The sequence below is a fragment of the Corvus kubaryi genome, unplaced genomic scaffold (assembly GCF_017639235.1).
Source record: "Corvus kubaryi isolate FWS band 111438036 unplaced genomic scaffold, C.kubaryi_AGA036_p1.0 133, whole genome shotgun sequence".
NCBI classification, from domain to species: domain Eukaryota; kingdom Metazoa; phylum Chordata; class Aves; order Passeriformes; family Corvidae; genus Corvus; species Corvus kubaryi.
Window position 1 is genome coordinate 13,637,362 of NW_024580667.1, and position 25,017 is coordinate 13,662,378.

Here is a 25,017-nt window from a genome sequence, read left to right on the forward strand (position 1 = left end):
CTCCTTGTTAGTAGATAAAGAAAGAGAGCTGGGAAATAGTATTTCCCTCCTGTTGATCTGCTGTTGCTCATTAGGATGGTGCAAGCATGTGGCAATCCAATCTTCAGTTGAATTGTTGCTGTGCAAGTATTCTGTTATTTGATCTCTGCAGATTAAAAGATTTCTCTCACTGAGAAATGTATTCAATTAGCTGTTACTTAGGGTAAATCTCAGGCCTTATGGAGCCTGGATGAGAGGCAAAGTGGATAATGAAGGGCAAGTTTGCCAAATAATGAAAATGTCAGCACTGTTTGAAAGTTTAGATGGCCTCAGCAGCAAATTAATTGACAGTAGTCTATTGAAAAGATGGCAAAGGTTTTTATCTTAAGCAGCATAAAACAAAGATAAATTTGAGTACTCAACATGTCACTGACAGTGTTCTCAGATCCCTAAAGGACTTCTGACAGGCTGCTGGTACCGCAGATGATAGGGATGCACAGAGATGTCCTCTCAGGGCTGAGCTCCTGATTTGCAAAGGCAGTGGCACGCTGCTCCCTCACATGCAGCGTCCACCAGGTTTGTAGCTTAATCCCCTGGAATTGTAATGATCAGTTAAAAGATCTGACAAACAGGATGAAAGCTGTTCAGATAAGTGCAGTTTCTAAATACTTGCACTTAGAGTATTTGTTGGAGTGTGATCAGAAATTTCATGAGCACTCATATCATTAGTGCAGACAATGGATTTAATGAGTCATCTTTCTTCTGTTTAGTGGAAAATGGAGAGTCTGGACATATGTGAATTTGTTTTTGATCACAAAAGAGGCTGTAAATGCAAGCAGTCAGTGGTATACTGCACAACTGGGGTTGAACAGAGGTACCAGATTCCTTTCCTTACTACATGGGATTATTGCAATGATTTATACAGTTTTGCAACAAGCTAATCACAGTATGCATGGGGAATCTGCACACTGAGGCTTGTTGGTACTTCAACAATTAAAATCCACTGGCTACAGGCAGGAGCTCCTGCAAATTTAGAAGGTGAGGCTGGCTCAGACACCCACAGGTGGCCCATGACTCTCTAAGGAGAGAAAAAACTGCTCTTGGACAAACACCAGCGCTCCTGGAGTGATTCAGCTAGCTGGTGCAGCCCTATCTTAACCCATTTATGCAAACAGAATTGGGCATCACCAGAGGTTTTCTCTCATGCTTGCCACAGGGGTCCAATAGGGAGGCCCTGGGGCTGCAGGATCTGGGAGGCTTGGATGCTGTTTTTTGTGGGTACAAGGACACAAGGGTCACCCTTTTCCTCTTGATCAGAGAAGGCTGTTAGGAGATAGCTTCTGGGAGCCATATTCTCTCACCTGGGCACATCCCATAGGAAACAGCAGATCCTCACTCTGGAAGATGTGAGATCTTTTCTTCCTTGTGGTAAGGACAAGGTTTTAAGCTTTAATGTCATCTTGCAGTCCATTTCTCTTTGTACACCACAGCTGCTGTCACTGAAGTTTCCATATTTCCACATAAATAAAAACTATTGTTTCAGAAAAAAAGATGTTCAAAACCATCATTTATGTCTTTCTCACTCTGTTTCACATGCTTGGATATGAAAGGAGGTCTCTCCTCTCTGGATGGCTGTGTCTGGAGAACTGGCTCAGGCCAAAGCACAGGAGGATCTTCAGACTAAGGGCGCCTGCCCTGACAGAGCTATGGGTGTGGCCACCAGCAAACTGGCAGTGCCTTGCTTGGGGGAGAGCCTTGCATTCTAAATTCCCCAGGCATTCTGAGGGACACCATCACCCTGAAACACAGGCTGCAGCTTTTAGTGATGTAGAAACTGTGGCTACACAATGAGCTGCTCCATGGTCTTCTGCTTCCAAAGGTGTCTTCATGCCCTTCCTGTGGGTCCCACCTTGGGAATTGTTGTGAAAGGTGAGCTGAACAATTTATTGATTCTCATCAGAGGAAAGTCAAAACCTACAACCTGCTTTAGAGGTTAAAACTACTGGTTGAAAGTAATGGAGGATTTAGGGAATTTCTAATTTTCAAGGCAAGCACATCTATATATCTGTCCTCAATTCTCTAGAACTTATTTTTAAATAAGACATTTTTGGGTTTCAGAGAAAATATTTTTATTATCTCTCTGTGCTGTGTAGACCTCAGAAATATGGTTCACAATCAAACATCAGTTTTTCTAATGGAAAACTCAAATTATGAATTTGTCTTTGATAAAGTATCTATATTATTTCTCATTGATTTTCCCAAATGTCCTGAAGTATAAATGTTAGTTTCTAAAATGTATAGTTATCACAAATACAGATCTCTTCCTCTTTTCATTCCCACTTGTTTCACCAGCAATGATATTTTCTTCCATATTTTTTCAGAAACGTGCATTTTTCTCAAGCTGTAAATGAAACATTTCTTATCCTGCAAAATCTCTTTTCGTATGTTTCTCAAATCCCTCATATAATCAAATTGTTCTTGTGCCTCAGAGAAAAGAAAGGACACTCATTTTATATTACTATACTTCTAGTTTTGTGGAACTTGCTGTTTCTTGATGTCTGTAGTGCAGTTTATTCCCATTTCCCATTCCTTCCTATTCTTTCTTTGTCTTCCTTGGCTTCCTTGGTGTTCAGGGACAAAACTCTAGCTTTTTTTTTTTTAAATTTATTTTGTCTATTTTTCTCAGGTCTTCCTTCCTTCCTTCCTCCCTCCCTCCCTCCCTCCCTCCCTTCCTCCCTCCCTCCCTTCCTCTTTTTCCTTCTCATAGTTAGCAAATGACAAAACTCTTTTAACTTTTTCTCTTGCTATTGTCTACCATCCCATTGACCTTGGCCCTGTCATTCAGCTTCTCAGCTCACAGGTGTAATTCACTCTTTTGTCGCTGTTTCAAAATATGTCTTTCTTTTGTCATCTCCCTTTTTTTGGAGGTCTTTCTTCATCAAGCCATTTTTTTTCTATGGTTGCCTAAATGTCCTCCCAGAACACTCTTATTCATGTTTTGTCTTTTCCTTTTCTTACAGGTCCAATAAGTTATTTTCATCTGTAACCTCCACAGATTGCTATTATTATTATTTTTAATGGAATTGCTGTGTCCATTTCTACCATCTGTGTAGCTTTTGGATCTGAGGTGCTTTAGAGGTGGTTGCTACTACTCCAGCAAAGTATAATTGCGAAAGTTGTGGTTCAGATAATAGAGAGCAGACTTTTCTAACAGCACACACATGTAGGAACTGCTGTGTAATGTCTGTGGAGACTGGGATTTTCTTGACATTTTTCTGTTAGTAAATCATCTAATAGAAGATCCTCTCCTACAAAAGAGTTTCTGTACTATAACCTTAGGTGCCACATAGAGTTAAATAGATATGTGGTCTCAGCAAGGGAAGAATTTGTGATACCTAATATATGTCTTGGTAAATCATGTTAACTATGCCCATCTGTAATGTAAAAAAAAAAAGGTAAAGTGACATTTAGGCTCATGGACATTGCTGGGATCACATTTCTGGAAAATGAGTTACCCACCAAACAGAAAGAGCAGCCAAAGCTGGCAGATGAACAGCCCTGACACTACATGTACAGCAAGAGAACTGAGAAGAGGGCACACAGCACCAGTCACAGTCGGACCAGCTGTACTACAATGTCCTCACCTGCACTTTCAGCCGTGCCATGCCCCAGGGCCAACCCAGCCTGTTTGAGAGGGCCACAAAGCTCCTGGGGAAAAGAGGGACACCAGGGCTTGGTCAGCAGCATGGCAGGACAGGCATGGCTTGGGGAAGGTGAAGGAGGGGAACTCTGGAGGGGAGGTCTTGGGGAGAATATGGGGCATTTAACCTCTGCTCCCACTTCCTGGTGAGTGCTCCATATGCTTGATCTCCTCAGGCGTTAGTATTTCTGTCTCAGAGCAGATGGACTGCATAAACAGCAGTCCCAGCGATTACTGAAAGCACTACCCACTGCCCTCACACACTCCACACCCCTCACTGCTGCCCTTGCTGCTAACTCCCAGAGATCTCCCAGGGAAAAGGAGGATCAGGAGTGGTTGGCTACCATAGGAGAGCACGGTGTTTGATCGTGAGGTGAGCTCAGGAGCCAGGGAAGGAGGACATGTCTGGCAGAAATGGTCCTGGGAGTCAGCAGCTGAGCTCCAGCCCTCTGTTACAACCCACCACCCTCATGTCTTGGCTGTTTAGTAACACATGCCAAAACAAAAGCAAAATGAGGGGAAAAAAAAGAAAAGGAAAACAAACCCCAAACCTCACTGTCAAAAAATTAATGTATTTATCCAAAAAGAAAAATGAATTAGAAGAGATTTGGGTAAGCTCATGGAGAAAAGAGCTATTACATACAGTCATGATTATGTAACCTCAGGAACTTCTTAAAATATTGGTTTCTAGAGGCTTGGAGGAATTGTAAGGGCAGAGGACTGTCTTTTACACTCTATTCTTAAGAATCTTTCAGAAAGCTGCTGTTGGATTAAAAGACCCTTGCTCTGAGTCTGGGTATGTTTACATTCTTAAGAGCCCTCTTAGAAGTAGCCTGTAGCCCAGTGACGTATCTCAAATCCCAAGTTTATAACTCCCTTGAGCCACGAATCTGGAGCGGAGAATGTCTAGGGACTTCCCCATGGGTGATTTATGGAAACTTCACCCACATACAGGATTCTTCAGGGTTAGAAGTGTGCAGGGTGACAGCTCTGTGCAGATGTTGTCTCCTGCCCTGGAGCAGAGATGGGGGGAGGTAATGCAGAGCCTCTTGAGAGATGATTCCCAAAGAGGAGAAAGGCAATGAGCAATCAGGCAGGGAATGTTTGGAAACCTGCATGGCAGATACAGCTGACACGAAGCAGTCAGCCGTGGCTGACCTCTCCCAGAGGCGGGATGCTATTTCTGGAGTGCAGGAGCTGCAGTTTGGGTCACAGCATGCTGCAGCCACAAGATGAATGGCAGTGTTGCCCTGTGGGGAAACACAGCTCCCAGGAGAGGTACAAAGGGTGTCCACAAGCCAGCAGTGCACAGTACAGCGTGGGAAGGAAAGGGCCATGCAAGTGCATCTTTTTTTTGCTGCTCAGAGCCTGCCTTGCCCAGAATGCTGCAGCACTGATTCAGAAATGAGCATTTAGGGGATTTCTTAGCTTTGTAAAACACTGCAAACTGGGATAATTCTCAGGGGTGCCCAAAGGAAATGTTGGCAGTAGATTTCCTTCTGAAACCAGTCCTAGATTCCTTACTCAGCAAAGCAGCCTCTTGACAGGAATGCACAGACACCCATGCCACGTACTTTGTCAGGCAGACATAATTTGTGGAGGAACAATTCATCAAACCTGTTCATAATGGGCTCAAAGCTGATTACATTTCACAGCCCACCTGCCAGTTGCCTGTTGTGAGGGTGTGATACACTGTTTAATGAGAATAACTAGCTAACTTTCTTACCTGGCATATTTCACTATAGGACAAAGCAAAAGTGAACAGAAACACCATCCCCTGCATCATTAGGAAAGGTGTAGTCAGGAAATACGTGCATCATTCATTCTACATTATAGGGAAGTCACTTTAATTTTGGAGAAGGCAGCATAATAGAATCAGTTAATGATTAGCTCACCTGCCTTACAGTTGTTCAATAATATGCTGTTTTCCTGCTCTATAAACTACATTTTAATTGCTGCCTAATGAAAGAGCTTGGATTTTTCTTACCTCCTGCAATGAGGCAAGAAGGATGTGTTTTTACTCCATATATCTCAATTTCATGTCTCCCTTACACTGAACATTTTGCTGGTTTTGGTTTTGAACTATATCGGAGTGGACTGGAATACATTGAAAGTGATAAAGGGATGTCATTGCATTATATGTGACACCACATAAGCTGTACTGATCAGTTATACAGGGTTCAGCTGTGTTGTCAGTGTTCAGTTCTGAGTCAGAGGTAGAGAAAATCTTCCCCCAGCTCTGAGAAGTGTGGAGGTATCACTTGCTGAAGTGTCACCATCACCTTGCCCACTGTGTTGCCTCTAGATTGGGTGCCCTTGTCATTTACATCCCCCCTCAGCTCAGACCCATGGCAGTCACTGTACTCCAGCTGTCTTTGGCCAGGCTAGAACTGTACTGATGACATGTATCAAAGGGTTTATAGGTCCCATGTGGCCCAGAATCGTCTGTGCCTCACTGCAGCCACCATCTGGCAAAATGAAAAGCACTCAGGCAGCAACTGGGTGCGTAGAATAAGTTTGCACTCATGCTGCCCCGGTAGGATCTCCTATCCACAGCCTGCTGTTAGCAGCTTCTTCAGTCAGAAGGTGTGGGTTTTTATTATGAAGCCTCTTCCTTCTATGAATTTGTCTAATAGTTTTTACGTATGGTTTCTATACTTCTATGCAGGAATGAGCTCAGTAATTTAATTATATGGGATAATTTGACCTTGTGACAGTTTCAAATCTGTCTGCTATGCGATGCTTTCATTGGAGGGCTCTCAGGTCTCAATTATTCCTTTATCACTCATTTCTCCCATTCCTTTTAAAATTTCTCTCTACTGTATATTTACCTACTTGAAGGCTATTGGTCTCTTTCCATATGGTCCTGTTTTCTTTCCAGAGCAATGATCAACCTTGCTGCTCCTCTCGGCATCTTTCCTAGTTCTTCAATGGCCTTTTTGAGACATTCTGGCCTTCATGAGCAGTGATAAAGAAGAATATGATGCCAGCTATGTGACATGATGTGGTTCTTCAGAAAATCTACACAGCCACTGACCACAGGGAACTGTTTGGCTATGAGGTGTGACAAAGAGCAGAGGACAAAGACTTCATGGCACCAGCTGAAACGATGGTCATATCTGTCAGTAAAGTTTTGTCAGATGCGTTCCCATGTCACTTATTTTATATTTGTTTCTGTTCCTTACCTTATTACTCCTTAAAACCCATGCTATATCCAGATGGCAGATGTCATGAAACTATCTCTGAAACAGTGCATGCGCGTAGTCTTTAGTGGAGGCCCTGGGATTTACAGCAGAAAAACTGATGACAATTTGATTTCCTGGTTGAATATTAATTCTTTCTCGAAGACAAAAAAGGACCAGGCGTTGGCTACTGAGCTCCTTGCTGAGGGCCCCTGCTCCTGTGGTACTGAGCAGTGTCCCCAGGAGGGGATCTGACCACCACCACGCTTGACAGCCCAGATGATGCTCCAGTCCATCAGCAGCTCCTGGATGTGCTCTGAGTGGGACAGAAAGCAACTCCAGTGGGAAAGCAGCTCCTCCTGTTCTCACTGACTCCCACAAGAGCTACCCTTTTGCCAGAGGTAACTTGGCACATCCTTTTTGGAAGCCTGACCAGAGAGGTCAGAAAGTGGGTAGATGTGAATTATGGGGATGACTGCCGTGGGAATGATGGGAGCAGTGTCCAGTGGCACCCGAGCTGTTGTGGAGGATTCACTCTTGCAGGCTGATGTGCCAGCAAGGGCTGAGCAGCACCCAGAGGTGCAAATCATCAGATGGCATCACCCAGGGCAGAGCTGCTTGCACAGTGTCATCCCAGTGTGGACAGCTTTGGGGCAGGGCTTGCCAGCTCCCTACTGCATGCAGGAGCCAAAGCACAGGCACAGTGGGTTCCTTTCTGTCCCTGCCAAGGTGAGGCAGGCTTAGAAGCAGAAAATTGTCTCAATACTTTTTGGGCCATTACCACAGCTTCTGGGAACTAACTGGCTTCCCAAGAAGGCTTTAGATAGCTTAATAGTCTTAAATGCAGAAGCACAGTGAGGCCATCACCAGCTGTTGTCTGTGGGAACCTGCTCCCATCACTGGACATCTGCTCTGTACCTGAGCCCTGCCGCTGGAGAAGGTGGGTGCTCCACGTGCAGGGAGGAGTGGACCAAGCAGGGGTGGTTTAGAGAATACTGTCCAGTATCTGAACGTTAAATTATACCAGTACCTCAGTGCCATTAAAAACTGAATTAACTCTCATTACTGAATTGTACATTCTGTTAATATTATTTGACACATATGGTCATAGGCAGTTATCTTTTATTGTTACTGTAAAGGCTAAAGGTATCTATCCTGTTCATTGTAATCATACTCTCAGATCAGTGATGGTAATGAAAGAGATTTTAATTATGTCAGGCTTTAAGGAATAACTGTCCTAAAACTGTGTCTGTGCCCAGCACTTTCTTGAGAGGAGGAAGAAAATAAGAGGCTGAGGGCACAGGTGGAGGTAAAGGAACAGACACAGAGAAAAGTACTTGACCGTGGAGCACCTCCCTCTCCCATCTGCTCTCCCAGCAGAAACAAAGACAACTCATTTTACTCCAGAAATGGTGGGTGGAGGGATAAATAAGGGTGAAGGCACAGTGATGTTGTAAGCTGTATGCTCAGCAGAGGCAGGAGCCTTCAACAGACACTCAGCTTCTCTGCTGCTCTGCAAGGCACTGTTCAGTCACTTTTTCCAGCGGGTACAACCTCACTGCATAGGGTGGGCAAGTTAGGGAAAGGTACTCTGGTCACAGGGGTGGGAAGGGCTGGCCAGAGGAGTAGGACTGATGGGCTGGACAGAGGGAAGTGATTTGCGAATTAAAATCAGCAGATGGAATCAATAATTGATGCATGTTTGGCCTACTAATGTATGACTCCTTGCTGGCTGTCTGGCAGCAGATCCAAGAAAAGAGATGTCTGTACTCCTGCAAGCTGCAGGCTCCTAATTAATCTGCCTGCAGGATCTGGGACCTCTCCCACTTGCTTTCCCTGGCTCTCACCACAATGCTGCACTGGGACTTACTGCTTTGTAAAAGTGACACAACAAATCCTCACCTTCTGATGTCCCACTAACCCTGCAGCTCTTCTAATGCACTGGCCCACAGAAAAGGCAATGATGCTTCACTTTGGACACTGAGCTGCTAGCCTTTGAAGCTCAAATACTTGAAAAAAGAATCAGGCATTTGAGAAGTTGAACATAAATCTAACATTTCCAAAAGAAGTGACTGCCTTAAAGGTCATTCCTGTAGCAACAATGCCTTGGAAAGACTGTAATTTGATAAAATGTGGGGAAAGTAAGTTTCATGCACCACTTGCTAAATTTCTTATGTGTTCACTTTCTTCAGCTAATCACTCCCATATTGTGAATGATTAATGTGTTGAGTTTTGTTTTCTTGGAAGAAAAGCTTCTTGCTGTTGTTCTGACCTTTGTGACCTAGAAATGCGAACAGGTCATATGATTCTCCTCACTGAAATTTGCTCAAAATGCCTCTCAAAGCTGTCTGTATGTTGTAAGGCCTCTTTTCTGCCTGTGCCTCCTGGTCCTCCTTGCATCCTTGTCTTTATACAGCCACTACACTGCTATTAGCTTTTTGTCCTTTCCTTTGAGAAAAAAATGCGAATATTCAAACAAAATTTTCTGAGAAATGAAAAATGGAAGTGAAAAAAATGACCTTGTCAGGAGGAAAAAACAACCTTGCATTGAAAAATAAAATGAGGTTAATAGATGGAGATGTGAAGACTTTAGAGTAACTTTTGGAAATTTGCACATACAGGAGGAGCCTGTATTAGGCTTTAAGCAAAAATACATTAGTGTGATGCATATGAAATAGATCCCACACATGACACTTCTGATGCAGGCAAAGACTAACTTCTGTTTGGATTTTCTTTTTCTTTGTGGACTCTTTTTTTTCTTAGAAAGTGTAGGACTATGTAAGTAGATCCAATAATTTGTTCCTATCCTACTGATTTATCTAAGTTTGTTTTGCTCCTCCATTCTGTTGGGATTATATGGGGGACCTGCCCAATGTTGTTTTGGATTGCTCAGTCATACATGTGATTGCCCTCACAAATCAATTATGGTTGCCATTTATCTTGTACCTTGGTTCCAAAATAATTATTTTTAGCAGCAAATAGCAAATCATTTTTATTTCCCTTCTTTTCAGCAGCCTAGTTTGTTTCTTCAAATGACTTTTTTTTTTTGAGAAACTAGGAGCCTATTAGGTAAGTTTGTCTCTATTGATGTAAAAATCAAATTCTGAAGAGAAGTCTGAGGAAGATCTTTCAGTGGCCCTTCTTTCCTCTAGAGCTGTGTGGTGGTGGCTCACACTTGCTTGACACACAATCCAAGCCGTGTGAGCTGGAAAGGGCTATCTTTGTGCTTAAATGCTTCTCCCAGGTCCACAAAGACTGCAATTGATTGTATCAGTATGTAGCTGGAAAACCATGCCTTTCACCACTGTTTTCCTTGCACTATTACTTAGGAATGAACATCCATCCACAGCTGAGCAGGAAAGCATCCTGGAAGTACCCAGAGGGCTGATGGAAGGAAGAATGTGGACCTGCCTCAGAAAAGGAGCAAACCCCCCTTTCTTCTATTTCTACTGAGTGAAGGTACAAGCAAAGAGAATTCAACCCTCTGGCAGCTACACAAGGTCCTTGACCAAAAAGCATGGGGACCACACTGGAATACCATAAACGTGCTCCAGGGCTGCTTTAGTGTGTGGTGATGATCCTGTAGAAAGCCTCGTATCATCACGTACTGCCTAGAGAAAATGTACACCATCTAACCACTGAGCAATTTGTGCTTTCCTGTCTAAGTCATCCCCCAAACAAATACATTGAGACAAATTAATTATTCTAAGTATGAAAGATTAGCCTTAATACTGTGTAATTCTAACTCTGGAATGAATCAGTAAAAGGAATTAAATTATTCTTGCACATAATTGCATGGATTCAATGCAATTACATGGTAAAGTTGGCAGTTTTCACTTAATTTATTGTTCTTTAAAATGATTGTGTGTGTTTCTCTAATTCTTTGGAGGGCATGAAAGAGAGAAGTACTTGGAAATGGAGACTACTTGGCAATGTGTTTTTGGAAGAGAGTTGCTGGAGTTACTGCAAATTCAGGAAATGTTTTGTGTATTGGACAGAAGGATCTATAGGACATTTAAAGGAAAGAGTCCTTCATTCCAGTTCTGTTAAACTTGGCTTCAAGTTTGGACTCTTGGTATGATTCTTTACTTTTCTGTTTTCTTCTTTGATCATGAGCCACAGACAGATATGCCTGCACTTGTTGTAAAAACCCAGTGAGCCCAATTTTAAGTATTGTTGCAGAAAGTTGAGGTAACAGGCACTGCTGGCAAAGCTGCTCTAGCCAGCTAGTGTCATGTGAGGCACCTTTGAATCATACTTTGCATCTAAAACCAACTGATTGTGTTGGCAAATAGAAAAAAAATTAGTTCTTTGAGTGCCAAAACATGCAATTTTTCCAGGTTCCTGGGCAGCAACTCTCCTCAGTGTTCCAGTGGCAGGTCATTTACATTGGATACCTGCCCTTACTGCTGCTCTTCAGTTCCTGGAGAGAGGGCAACACTTGGGACTGATGCTTTGGACTTGATTCTCATGCTTGCTGGGAGACTGGCACCAAAAGAAACTGACATCAGCCCTGAAAAAACTCCAACACCTTTCCACCTTTCCTTGGCATCTAGTCAAGCTGCAGTTTTAGGCTCCATCTTCAGTGCCAGAAATCTGACATAACCAAAATCAGTGCTGTCAAATCCCAGGATATCTCTTACTATCTATATAAAATGCAAGTAAAAAAAGGAAATATTTAAGCCTGGGAAAAAGATCTATGTGTCCAAAATAAAATTAAATGCATCATGTCAATGCTGTGCTGCAATAATCTGCAACCGTATTGAATTAAGTGGTCTAAATGCTGTTTCCTTGTTAAAACACCAGACAAAACTTTCATTGGTCTCACTGATATGAAAGCAAGAAGTTTTAGGTGCCCAGGAAGTAGCTGGGGGCATGTTCATCCTTGAGAAAGAGCCTCTAAAGCCAATGATCTAATTTGGTGATAAGTAGGTTCTGCTCTGTCTTTAATGCAAGGACAGAGTGGAAAGCCTGTTTATGACTTTAATATCAGTCTCAGAGTTTTAAAGATCTCAGCCAAATTTTCTTGTTCTCTAGCCATTAAAATAATTATTTTAGCATTTTCCTTCTATTATTTCTCTTGCCCTCGGAGCTCCACTGAGAATGGCAGGGAACTGGAGAGTGGGGAAAGTGGGCATGCACAATGTTTTGTGCAATATAACAGCACAAGGAAGACAGCTCTTGTCCGTGTTCCACGTGTATGCACAAAGGATTGAAAGGCAGCTATTTCAGCATCCTTTAAAATGTAGATTGAATTATTGGGATGATCTCTGTGTGTAAGAAATTTATGACCTACCTTGGCACTCTTTTGCTGGAAATCAGTGATAAGAAGGATTTGGTGGATTAACAAGAAGTTCAGAAAGATTGTTCTTGCTTATAATATGCCATAGTTTATAATACTTCAACATTTTTTCATCTTTTAACTTAGCCTCTCCTATGTATATTGTTTATGCTCATGAAGAATTTAATTTTAATTCTAGGTCAGACAAGTCTATTGGATGTTGACTCAACTTTACAGAATTAATCAATTCTCTGATTTTCTACAGTACATTGGCTTGCAATTTGCTTAGGCATTTTTGATTGCCTAGATAATCTTGATAGATGTTTCTGCCTTATGATAGAGATGAAATGGCAAGAAATGTTATGTTTCAATAGGAAACATTTTTCTGTTGTCCTTTCAACAGGTAATTTGCAAAGTCGTGCAAAGTAAGGACCAACTGTGCTTCATTGCTAACTACATGGTATGTTATGTATAGAGATGGTATAGAGGTGCTCATGCATCTTAGTGGAATGGAAAGACAGGTGTGTTTTAAGTGTGCCTGCTTATTGACAGCATCTGTTTAAAGCTGTGTGCATTGGTGCTAATATGCTTTCTCTTTTTTTTTTCTGGTAGTCTGTTTAGTTAATTATCACTTCAATATCTACTGCATCCAAAGTGAAAATACCCTTCAAGAGGATGGGATGGATCAGAGTTAATTTCATTTAGGAAGTAATTTGTTCATTCTCTGTGCAGAATCAGAATTACTTTTTTTTTTTTTTTTTAAATGTATAGGATTTTACTTCTAGCATTGGATAAAACTCTCACTATTATTGACAATCATCAGTCACCCTACTGGAAAAGACACAATGGGCTGCATCCTTATGTGAAATCAAAATGCACATGGGTGTAAGGATGCCCTTCAGTTTGATTTGGACCAGTACCTGTCATTTAGAAAAAACAATCAATCAAAATCAAATCTCTGTTTCCCACATCTTTCCAACATGTAAAGAATGACTTTTGAAATCTTTTATATGAAATTATAGTAGCACATCATGTTTGATAGCCACTGCCAATACAAAGAGAGTCTCCTAAGCACATACCTACTAAATTCAGCACACTTTTCTTTCTGTTTAAAATGGGTAAAAATCCCAGAGCAAAATAAAACATCTTTAGTTGACATTGAAACGGGGTTGAAGAGATGACAGAGGTTTGGCAAGTGTCTGAGAATAAGGAGCAGTTCTAGGTATTCTGGCCTAGATCCAGCAGAGCGCATCCTCTTGCACAATGTATGGCTTAGGCTGCAGGAAGGGCAGGTGTTGGTAGGTTTTCAGATGTCTAAAGACTTGGATAGGGAAGCCAGTGCTTTAAATTCTGTTTAGTTCCTGCAAAGATGTAGGCAGCCAGCCACCTTCTCAGAGGTCCACACCTACTTCAGTTGGTGTCAGTGGACAGTCACTTTCCACATATCTCTGAAATTCATTTGGATGATTCTCAGCCTCTTTGAGAACTAATATTCTTAAGAAAATGCTCTCTTGAATGCTTAGTTAGAGATGCTTAAAAGTGACCTATCTAGGAGTCTGTTTTACCAGCTGTTCCTGTAATATGACAGATCTACTTTAGTGCACTTATACTTCAGAAATTACTGTGGTTTGTGCAATTAGCTTCTTCCTTTTTGTATCTAAACCTCCTTTCCTTTCTGGTCTTCAGAGGGTACTAAGTGGCAAGTTGAACCCAACTTACCAGCAAAAAGCTCAGTCACCGTGAGACTGCCTGCTTTCTGCAGGTGCTGATTACCTATCTCAGTCCCACAGAGACCTGTGACTTTATACCTTGTTTCTTTTCCCTTCATCTACCTCTGCACCACTGGAATAACTGCTCTTTTCCTCCAAACTGTTGAATGGATTAATACAATCATGTGAAACTCCAGCAGTTGTGCTTCGCCCAGACTGAGCTTCAAATTTCATATGTTGGAAAAAAAACCCCAACCCCAAACTCCTAACCAACCAACAAAGCAGAACACAAACCAAACCAAAAAAACAACAACAAAAAAACCCAGACGAGATTTCTGGGCACATCAGCTGTTCAAAAGTGTGACAGTTAAGCAACAAAAAGCATTGCAGCTTCTACTACACTTGCTTTCTTTTCCCTTTACACTGTTGTGAAAGCAGCAAATACCAAGCCTTGTGTTACATGCTATGTAACTCTTGACTCAAACTCCCTGTTTCGAGCTCGATTCCACTTAGACTTTTGATTTGTTAGAAAGATTGAAAACTTATTACTAGCTTTTTTAAGAGTATGTTCTGAGCTTTTATTAAGAGCATGTCTTTCCTTTTATCTTGTGCATACTTACTACAATATAGCACTTTCCAGTTCTTGTGACAGATATTCACCATTCATACCATTATGCTCTTTGAGGATGGGTATTTTCTCCTCCTTTTTTCTTGTTTTCCTATTGTTGACAGACATCTTACCTTCCAGTCTTTCAAAAGCTGTTTTGCTGATGCCTTAGGTTTTAACCTTTATATTTTTCAAATTCTGTACTGCTTGGTGTGTGACTCTGAAGTTTCTTGTAGCCTGTTAATTTCTGCTCTCTCATGCTAGGTAGACATAACAAAGCCTCTCCAGCCCTGCTTTCCAAGGACACCAAGACTGTCCTAGGCCAAAAGTATGAACCAAAGAGCCACTAAGGGGGGGGTAAGCTGTGGGGAAAACTGAAGCTTTAATTGGAGAATTAACCCTGCTATGCAAATGAACCAAACCTATAAAAGAGTGAAGATCTCGTGACCTGGGGTCCATCTTGGGGTCCATTTAAAGAATAGCTTCAGGCTCCTCAGGGTGTACCTTTGAGGGCCTTTCAAATAAATGCCTCTTTTAATCCTTTACTCCTGTCTAGTCTCTGTTTCTAGGAGGCCTCTCAAGGCATCATTGCAGGTGCTAGGCTAATCATATATAATATGCAGACAGTTTCTGCTTTTCCTTTTCTGGTACTTTTCTGGAACTATTTAGCTGTATAACAATGGGGTTCACTGTTTTGTTCCTGTTGTGCTGAACTGATGCAAGTCCTTACATTGTCTCAGAGCACCTTCTAGAAAATTAGAAATATGAGTGTCACATACAAATTAAAGACTAGGTGAGACAAGTAAACAGGGAATACAGAAGGAAGGCTTGCACTTAGTGATTTTTCAGAGCACTGCAAATGACTGTATCTGAGCTGTGCTGCTGCATTATAATGATCATCTTCTAAGATATGTGCCTCAGTAAAAAAAGGTTAAAATTACATAAAATTTTACCAGCAGAGTAAGCTAAAGATTTTACCTCTCAGTTTTGTGGATCTGAGTTCCTGGTAAGACCCCAAACCAAGACCACTTTCTGCCTGTGCTGCAGTGGCCCCTGCACCCAGTCATGGGCTGTGCAGCCACCCCAGGAGTGAGCAGGTAGCAGCTGCTCTCAGGAGTGGGGTGACTAAAAGTCAAGATCAGGAAGGAGCCACCCACGCTTTTCTTCTTGGCTGAATACAGAGGGAAAACAACAACCTGGGTGATTATGGCCCACAACTCTTTTGTGTCGCTTCTGACTCACCCATGTATTGGCCACCAGGGAAAAAAAACCACTACAATTTTCTTTCAGATACAGATTATACTTCCTGCTGTCAGTGGCATCATATCAAGATAAAAGCAGTTTTTAGGGAATCAATATTTTTGTGCGTGTTTGAAATACAGGACCATAATAATGAGGAGATAATAGTGAGTGCTGCTGATGTTGTGGTGGAGGGCTGATTTCTGGTTATGCCTAAAAACAAAACGGACAGAGAACAAAAATGGGAACACAAGTCCTTGTTAGGACTTTGATTTTTCTGCAAGTTAGTAATTACTATATCCATTCTTTGTAGAAATGGGTGAGAAGTTTTGCTGGCCAACTGAAGTTAGCAAGAATTTATTTACTGGGTCCAGCAAAATCAGCATCAGGACCCCTGTGTGCATCTACACCATGCAGTGTGAGCTGGGCTATACTCAGTACTCTGCCTCCTAGAGCACAATGATATCATGGCTGATTTGGCCAGAGGAGTATTAAAGGAATTGTAGTTATTGCTTCCTATGGCTTCAGTCCCTTTTCTTCACACACACAGCCTTCTTGTCCACACACAGACACTTCCAGGTAGAGTTCATCACTGCAACAATCCCTAATGCTCTCAACAGCTCCATATTTCTGAAATGAAAATGTTCTCAGTTCATCAACATCATAAAGTCTCCTGCCAGAGACTTTGCTTGCTTATCTGTAGCCTTTCACACTTCCATAGCAGGGACACATGGTTAGCAAGGAAAATTAGCAGTGCTCTAGTTCAGTGACAGTGAGAGGCTGTAAAGCACCTGAAAGCTTTAAACCACCAGAAAAAATCTTTTTGCACGATAATCTTTAGGCTGTGGTTCTGCAGACAGACCAAAAGGGTGTATAAACACCCTGACTATTTGAGCAACTAGGGATACATCACCTTAACAATATTAAGGAATCAGTTAATCTCTTTTTTAAAAGGCATGTGTGTTTAAGAAGCGAATGCTCCATGGAATTAAAAACACAGGTCTCACTGTGCTCCTTGCCAATTCTGTAAATTATGTAGCACCAGCTATGTCAAAGGTCTGAGGAACACTGGCATTAATGAATGCACAGTGGAGTTTTACACTAATTAATTTATCTTGTCAGATTGTGACAAAGTACTTTCCAATAAAATTTGCCAAGTCACAACCCCCAAACAGCCACGAGACAGCAATTAACAAGATGCTTCAATGATTTTACTGTAATTCCTCATTGCAACTTCAAAGGAAATCCTGGAGTATCAGAATACGCCAGCAAAAATAGAAGAAAAATGGACTTGAGAACAGTGAGGAATATCTGAACAACTCTTAAATTTAAAAAAGTCTTACAGAAAATTAAAAAATTTTGTAAAATACCTTTCTTTTCAAGTAGTGACTATACTGATGCCAGTCTGGCAAATGGATTTGGAACTCCAAACACTAAGGATTGAAAAAAGAAATGTACCTTTCTTCACTGCCTACTTCATCACCTGTTTATTTCACTTGGCAATACTGAGAAATCACAGGTGTTATTTGCCAGAACACTTTCATATAAATGTAAAATATTTTCTGTCTCATTATTTTCCTTCCAGAACTCATGGTCTGGAAAGGTGGTGACACACATCTCATGCTTTTATCTGGAAAAATATTCTTGGAGGATGAAATAAGATTATTCTGAAGATTCAGGACCATGCAACTCTGCCTTCATTTCCTTATCCCATTCTCCACCATTCACGCTATTTTCCTCTTTTGTGTACAATGCCTTTTTTTTTTTTCCTAAAGAAAATCTGCATCTTATTTTTCAGGGAAGCACAAAAGATTTGCCTCTTATCAGCTTCTGGCAGAGACCAGAGAGAACTGATCTGCAGAAGCTGCTGCTGACCTTGTACATCCAAATAACACAGAGTTCAGTAACCATAGGGAGCTCATCATAATGCTGGCACATAAATCAGTATGTTAAATTTAAAGATTGACAAGATGTCAAAAACATATATTAAGATACGAGCCCCCAAGCCTGCCCTCACTGATGCAGTTCAGCATCAGCCTGATATTCTGCAGTATCCAATTGGTAATAAAAAGTCAAAGAGTAAAGCAGGATATTATCACAAATGCTTTGAGAACAAACCACTCAGACTAATGAGAATAATTTCCCTGCATCATCTACATTTTATTTGATGAGAGGCAGAAGGAAGTTGTAGTTGAAAGGAAACTTATTTTTTCCCCTTTTAATTAAAACATCCCCCCAGAGACAATTACATGTACTGTGTCAGAGTAATAATATTAGCTCAAACCAGAGTCATCTCAGTCTTTACAGCCCCTTCACTGTACTGTACTGATGTGATCTCAGTTGTTTTCAGGATGCCATGACAGACAAGCTTCTTATCCTCCAAAAAATGAGAAAGCGTTCCCCAGGGATGTGTTATTCAAGGAAGCCTTTGTAAATATGCTTAACTTTCAGTCTTGTTTGGGTTTAAAAATGAGCTTAAAATACAAAACATGCTCAAGATAGGGAATGACGCAAGTATGTTTTCCCTGAGACCTAAAAAGATAGAGTGAGGAAAAATTTCAGTTTGCCTGAATAAAGGACCAGTTACACCAGACCTTTTGGGAATGTGACACGTGGTTATGGGAAGGTGTCTCCAGCTCTGTGCCAAATCTCATTCTCTGACTGGGCCCACTCAGTTGTCACTGAACTCTGGGCTGGATGTGCCTGATGTGCAAGTGCTTGTGAAATGCACCCACAGGCACCTCTACAGCTTGGCACCTTTAAAAGATGTGCAGGCAGCTTATGGCTGCCTAACTGGTAAGCTGCTACCGTGGTTCACCTGCATTGTGCTGTGCTGCCTCTTGTGGGCTCAAAACATTTCAAAGGGGACACGGTCAGGAGACAGCTCCCACAGTGCTTGTTGTGAGAGTGCCCACAGCATGAAAAGATAAAAAAAAAAAGCTTTTAAGAGTGAGCATTCAAATTATTGTACTCTTTGAATAACATCTGCATGACTTCTTTATTAGGGACCAAGAACATCTGTCAAATGAGCTTCAACACAAGACTTTGTTCTGACAGGGCTTTTGCGTATTTATGTAGTATAAAGATAGATACTTATGCACTGGGCATGCTTTTCTGCTTGTATTAGTTTCAGATTTGGAAAAAAATATTTTATAATGAGATAGTGCTGTGGTCTTCCTTCAAATATATCTATATATCTATATCTATATCTATATCAATATCATCTATCTTTATCTTTGTGTGCATGTGTTTATCATACCGAGCTGACATCTCCAGAAAGGCTTTATTGGAACTGATTTTCTATCCCTAACTTAACACCTTGAAACCAGTGGATGCCTGTGATGGCTTTCACCATTTGACAGACTTACATGCACACCGTCTGTAATTCTTTTGTGACTTGAAGTACCCAGAGGCTTCCCCTGTGCCAAGTAGACAGCAACAGTGCATAGATGGGGGTGTACTAAAGGAGAATAGGATGAGAAAATAATTTAGGAGGGTGCAGATGCCCATTTTCATTTTCCTCCTATGTTAAGAGATCTCGTCTAATGTGTTGTTATTTTCAGCAACACAGTGGACACAGTCTGCTCTGAAAGGTGTTCTTAATTTGCTGCCAGTTTTCCTGGCACATTTTGTCAACCAGACACTGGGCTCCATGTTTTGCAGGTACTTGGTAAATAGCTCAGAGCATCAAAGGCAGCTCTGGACACAGAGCATCCCTGGCAGTCTCAGGTGGTTCATCGTGTTTCCCCCTCTGGTGACCTCTGGCAGCAGCCCCTTGCTGGCTCCTGCAAGGTGAGGGTAAATGCTGCAGTGGGTCCACACATCCATGGTGGGAGATTCCCCTCCTGAGGGCAGGGCACAGTGACCTCAGCTCTTGCACAGTGACCCTGAGCTGACACAGTGCCATGGGGCTCTCTCAGCAGCTGGAGAAGGGGATACTTCCTCCTCTAGCCAAGGTGATGGAGGGACAGGAGAGACACTAGACACACAAAATTAATTCATGTATTTGAAATCCCGTTTGTCCCTGGTCACCTTACTTTTCAGTCATGCCTCCAAATAGACTGGATGATGATGCCCAGCATGCCAAAGGAAAAGATCAGTCGCAAAAAAAAGAAGAAAGTAATCATCTAAAGACTGAATCAAAAGAAAAATAAAAATGGGTTAACAACACGATTGTTAGAAAAAAAAAATCTCTCCCAAAGCTACTGCCAGATCTGTTTTACTCATGAGACAGAGTCCACTACCCTATGGAGGCTGATACTGCTTATCTCCAAGATGCCAGAGGCTGTCAGTTATTTTCCAGTCTGGGTTATGTACAGCAATATGTCATGGCACCAAAAATAATCTCAAAACTTCCACTCATCAGCAAAGCATTTCAGACATTGCTTAAGCTGGCAGCAACTGCAATTAATTTATCAGGTTATTTCTTTTTCAGGCATGAACTAGTCTATGAAATGAAAGGTAAATTGAGTGTATTCAAAGCATTGTCCAAAACAAGGAATCTAACACACACAGCTGTTCTACGTAAGAGGTTTAGATCTTTGCTGGTTTGAGAAAACAGATATGTACTAACCAGAGCCACATTTCAAATGGTTTTGTTGGGTAAAACTTCTAGATTTATATTAGCAAAAGGAACCAAGTAATGACTGTGGAAACAGGAGTAAATATATAGAAATATATTTATAAATACAGTCAGATAAAGGGGAGAAAAGGCATAACAGAAGCTAATGATAGGCATCAGAATAAAAGGGCTTCGTGTGCTGAAGGGCAAACAAACGCCCAAAGCTATCACACCAGTTGAATTTCATGGATGGGCAAAGTCTGCATTTCTCTGCCAAAATAACACAGCAAAGAGATCTTATGCTTTAAGCTTCAATGCTGTCATGGTCACAGACCTCAGAAAAGGATTTTTGGAGGCTCATGCTTTTAAAGTAAATGTTCAAGATCCAGTAGTGGATTCCAAAGCAACATTTCACATTGGAGAGCAGGTCTCATACCTCCACCAAAGACCTCAGTCAAAATCAATCCTGAACACTGATTTTCCTTTTTTCTTCCTTTTACTTACCATGTCTACTTACTATGTCACACTCTTTTTTTTTTTTTTTTTTTTTTTTTGATTCTCCTGTTGCCACCAATGTATATTCTTTTCTTCAGAGGATATTCTTTCTTCTCCATCTCACTTTGATGAGCTCCATTGAAACAAGTGCAAAATATGATAATGTAGTTATCACTTCAGGTTGGTTCTAAGCTTTTGCTCCCTGTATCCTGACCTTGCTGTCTCAACCAGGTTCTCTAAGGAGCTTCTGTGAGTCCTTTTTGGAGGAGATGAAAGGCTGTCACAGGGGCATGAGGGATGCTTCAAGAGGCTCTTAAAAATGAATGGAGAGCACAAACATGCTTAAGAAAGTTCTGCTTCCTTAAGTAAATTCTTAATTTACTTAAAATTCTCATTTCATTTACCAAAGCAACTGTAATATCTATTGTGCAGTTGGGTAAAAAATGGCAAGTGATGTATCTCTTGTTTATCTGCTCTCAGGGTGTTTTAGGGACATTAACATTCAGTAGAACAAGTGCTCTGTGGACTCTTAGCCTTTGAAGACTTGTTTAGTGGGTATTCCACAAAACCTACGTGAGATATTTCTCACAGCTTGTTTGTAAGGCATATCACTAAAGCTTATTTCTTATGTATTTTCTTTTCTCTAAGATTACAACAGAATAACTTTGTCAGTGTTTGCTCACAGTATGCTGATAGCACTTACACTGGGACCTCAGACAGCAATTTTTCACAAGTACTTTAACTTTAGATCAGAGTAAATTTATGGGCATATTTTCTCAGCAGCAGATCTTTCATTATGTGTACACAGAAGGATGCCCTGTGGATAGGCTGTGAGATTGGATGTCAGCAGAGTTGGTCAGTTCATGCATGTCTAGTCCTTGAGAGAACGTTGTTTCCAGGCTACCCACTCCACAGACATCTAACCAGCTGGTTTATTCCCATCTCAGCTTCTTATGTGATACTGTGACAACACACTTGATTTGCCCATGGTACAAATCCCTTCTGAAGCCTCACAAGTAGAGATCCTGAGATCGCTATCAGTTGGAATGTCTGTCCATCTGTGTGTGCTCTCCCCTGGCTGTAACCCCTGCAGAATGCTGCTCCTGCCCTGCTCTCTGTGTGACTCTTCCCCAGTCTGTAGCAATACCCTGTCTCCGACTGGAGGCCTCTCATGTCAGCCCATTTACTCTGCAGCAGAGGCTCCATGCTCATGAAATCAGATGTGCATCTTGGCAGGGCTCTCTAGATGGCCTCTGGTCCCCTTTCCTGCTTGGGATGGGACTATCCCCAGGGCTGGATTGGACTTTATCTCACATTGTGTAGATAGGCATGAGAAAAGTGTACACTGATTATATTTTGGGTACTACTAGATGGTCATGATGAGCACTCATCACCCAGCTGATGACATCTACTTCTGGCTGAGCCAGCACTGTTGCTGGCAAGAGCAGTTCTGGTTTGAAATTAATTTTGCAAGTGCCAAGTAGTGCCAGTGGATTTGAAAGCAGCTTGAGCAGAGTGAAATCCAGGAAGCAGTGAGTCTCACTGGGTGTGAGATGAGAGACCCTGGACTTAGCATCAAGTCCTGTTGCATTTGTGAGTTGTTGGACCAAACAGTGCCATTCAGCAAGAGCAGATGACCCAGGTGAGATCTCAGCAGACAACATCTGTCCTTCTGGCTCTGCCTGCAAGAGTGAGGGCCAGCACATCCATCTCAGTGGTCCCTCAGCAGGCTATCAGGGACACAGCCTGAAAGCTGATCATCCTGTCCTAGTGCTCTGTTTACTTCTTCACCAGACCTTCCACTACTTCTGCCTCAGTGTTCACAGCTGTGGGGCTGGGACTCCCAGTACACTGGCCTGAAACCTGTGTGCCACCCACCTTCTGATGTGGTGACATCTCTCCCCTGTGACATGCTGCTCAGGCTCTGCAGTTCTCCCTGTCCCCTGTGCCTCCAGGCTCTCCTGGTCAGGCCAATCTGGCCAGGTCACCCTGCTGTTGTCTGCACCTGACTGTGGAGATGAGGGCAAGGCCATGGCATGTGAATAGCTGCTCTGAAAAACCCCAGTACCATCCTGGTTTAATTTTTCACCTATTTGCAGAGAGAGATTTTAAAAAAATAGCAAAACAAATGAGAAAGAAGCAAAAAAGTGATGAGATAATGAAATTGTTTAGCATAAAACCAAATTTAAAGCTATAACTACAGGTTAGGCAAGCAGCTCTGGCAGGCCTGACCAGAGGATTTTGCTGAGAAAGAAAAGGGATGGATCCTCCACACTGGCTGCCCTTATGTGGCTCTGAGGAAGTGTTTGCTTTCTTTCTTCTTGTTTTGGTGCATCTATGGAGCAATCAACCCCTGATGGTTGTGCTTCTGCTCTGCACACCCTGTTAGCCAGGTGCCTTTTGCAGTGCCTTTTGTAAACCTGGAGTAAAACCTCATTTGACATTTGTCATTCACATCTGGAGGTTCTCCAAGGTCTGTTACCATTTTAGTGTGAAGCCCACCTCACCTCTGCAGTAATGTTTTACTACTTTGTAGATGGAAAACCTGATTGCATTCAGGCGTCTGCCTGGGCAAATCAAAATTTAGTGATGTACCATGACTAGTGAATCCACCCTTCAGTGCAACTGCTTATTTTGTGTAAATGGGCAGAAATATCCCCTCCCTCCTTGACCAGCTCTTCCTCTTTTGCTTTGGCTGCTGAAGTGTTCCTGTGATGAAAGAAGTGCTCTGCCCCATCTCTTTCCATTGATGTTTTGGCTCCATCTCACCCTGAAAACTAGGATTTTTACTGAGAGGGAGAAAACGGACATTTCTGCAGTCAAAACTGTAAGCAATATTTTCATCTCAGAGTGGGAAAACTCAGATTTTCTGTCAGAATAGGAATGTGTTATAAACACAAACCTAGTAAGTCTGCAAGTAGCATTTGGATTTCTGCAGCTTGCCAGAGTTATGAAGAGGAGGTTCTTTAGTGAAAAAGCCATCACTGTTTATGTAGCAAGTGGTTCTAATCTTCTTATTCTTGGGATTTTTTGAAAGCATTTCTTTAAAACCTGACAAATTCTACTAAATAGCCCTTGCATGATGCATAATGTTGACTATGCCAGATTTAATAAAGCCAGCAGGCTAAATGAGCCAAACCACAGAGCCTTAATATGGCTGTTGCTGTTTATTGATATTGTTCAGTTCCAGTAAATGCCAGCCTATTCCTGCAGCGTAAAGTTATGAGTCAGATCTTATTTGATCAAAATCACCATAATGCATGGCAGCAAGAGAAGACATTGCAACAAATCCTACCTACTGAAAGCAGAACTCTTCGGGAATGTTCTGCAAAGTACCATAAAATAAGAATGAAATGCAGTGGGCAGAGCTGGATCCAGCACTGCTCTCAGTGCTGGGTTTGCCTCTTAAGCTGTGCAAAGGTTCAGCTGCTTTGGTTCTGTGGGTGGTCACTGTAAAATGTCCACGTCTGTGCAGCGAGGTTGCAAACAGACATTGCTGAGATGGAGAAACATCTTGAAGTGATCCACTCCCTAGACTTTGATCTTCCACTAAAAGCCACCTCTTCTAACTGCTCCAGCCTACCCAGTCTCATTCTTTACACTGGGCTTTTCAGTTTGTACTGGCAAGGACGATTTTCCTCATTATCTGCTACAGAATAATTGCACTTAACTTAGACTTGCTTTTTTCTGATGAAACACTGGGGTGTCTTCCAAAAGACACAGAGGGATATTTCTTTTTAGAATCACAATGTACTTCTTAACAGTCCAGGAATACTTTGGATGCTTTATTGCCATCTTTGCTGAAATACAGCAGGTGATTTCTATCTCACAAATCCCAGCTAAACTGGAAGAGTGGTCTCAGGGAGAAATGTTTCAGGTGTTGCAAGGTGCAAGTTTTAGGAGTGTTTTGGCCTCACTGTGGCAATTTTCTCCCTGTCGTTTTAAGTTCACACTTTTCATCCTGTTAACTTTGGATGTTATATTTGAAGGTGAAGTATAGATCAAATGAGGTAAGTTTAAGGGTAGAATACCCTTCTGTGACCCAGACATTGCTAGGGCTTGAGACAATCTCATGTTCAGCAGAGTAATGGATGAGACTATTTGAAACCCTTGAACCCCCTGTACATATGAGCCCCTTTGGTGGACTTAGGATGAGAGCCCAGGTTCTCCCTCCATCTTGTTAACTCCATTGTTGACCCAGTTGACCTCAGAGGTGAAGATGGACAAATCCTGAGGACTTCTCACAGCAACATATTTCTCAAAT

The 25,017-nt window shown here is 41.9% G+C and overlaps 1 long non-coding RNA gene across 1 annotated transcript; it reads left to right on the plus strand.

Annotated features, from left to right (window-relative positions):
* The first annotated feature begins 1,759 nt into the window (after positions 1 to 1,759).
* On the plus strand, positions 1,760 to 6,835 carry LOC121666804. Its single transcript, XR_006016804.1, has 2 exons — positions 1,760 to 1,908; positions 6,561 to 6,835. It is a non-coding gene; the product is annotated as an uncharacterized LOC121666804 (long non-coding RNA).
* The last annotated feature ends 18,182 nt before the right edge of the window (positions 6,836 to 25,017 follow it).